Here is a 1,127-nt window from a genome sequence, read left to right on the forward strand (position 1 = left end):
AAAAAAAACAGAAAAAAACCCAAACAACAAATTTTCATTGTATACAAATATATATATATTTCCCCACAAAAGATGCCCTTCTCTCATTTCCCCATCTTCTCCCTCTTCAACATCCTGATAAAGGACATTATAACACCTTATTAAAACTTCACCCTGATATGCAGACAGTGCTCCAACTCTGTATTCTTCTGTACTTGCAAGCTGCATGTTCTACAGGTATAAGGTAGCCCCTGTTCTCCATTCCCCAGTTAAGTTTCACCATCACTGGCTTTCCTGTTAATCAGTTCAGAAATGGTTTGGGATTGAGGGGTAAACTCATCATGACTACAGGTGAATAGTGCTGGCTTCCAACCCCCAACCCAGCTGTCGTCCGACCTTTATGACTGGAGCAGCTGTTCGAAGCCCCAAGATGCAGTGATCTCAGAGAAATGACCGCCAGAAAGGAGATGTATGTTGTTGTTATTAGTTGTCATCAAGTTTAGTATGATCCATAATGACCCTAGCTACTACTCAGCTAACAAAAGAAATGAACCATGTCCTATCCTGTGTCATCCTCATGCTTTCTGACACATGAGAGCCCATTGTAGCAGTCACATGCCAATCCAGCTGGTTGAAGGTCTTTCTCTCCTGTGCTGACCTATTACCTTTCCAAGTATCATAATTTCTCTCCAAGGAATAGCCTCTCCTAGCAACATGCTCAAATTATGTGAGGCAAAGCTGGATCTGGCTGCATCTTCTCCAAGACGTATTTGTTTGCTCTGTGGGCAGTCTATCAGATGTTCAACACTCTTTTCCAACACCACTGCTCAAAGATATCAATTCTTCTTTTGTCACCCTTTTCCATTGTTCAGCTCTCAGATGTGTAACAAGTGATCAGAAAGACCATGGCCTGAATCAGATGCACTTTAGTCTTCAAATTGATATCATTTCTTTCCCCAGTGCAATATGTCTCCTGATTTCCTAACTGCTGGTACCAAAGGTATTAATTGTGGATCCAAGTAAGATGATGTTGACAGTTTCAGTCTTGTCTCCATCTATCATGATATTGTGTTATTGGTCCAGTGGCAAGAATCTTTGTTTTCTTGACATTGAGATAAAATCCATATTGAAGACTGTATTCTTTGATC

General features: G+C 40.7%; 1 pseudogene; it reads right to left on the reverse strand.

Moving 5' to 3' along the window:
* Positions 1 to 319, reverse strand: part of LOC102862520 — a 3,123-nt pseudogene extending 2,804 nt beyond the window's left edge.
* Positions 320 to 1,127: the final 808 nt, after the last annotated feature.

The sequence above is a fragment of the Elephantulus edwardii genome, unplaced genomic scaffold (genome assembly GCF_000299155.1).
Source record: "Elephantulus edwardii isolate Elephantulus edwardi_28Jun2011 unplaced genomic scaffold, EleEdw1.0 scaffold00047, whole genome shotgun sequence".
Classification (NCBI taxonomy): domain Eukaryota; kingdom Metazoa; phylum Chordata; class Mammalia; order Macroscelidea; family Macroscelididae; genus Elephantulus; species Elephantulus edwardii.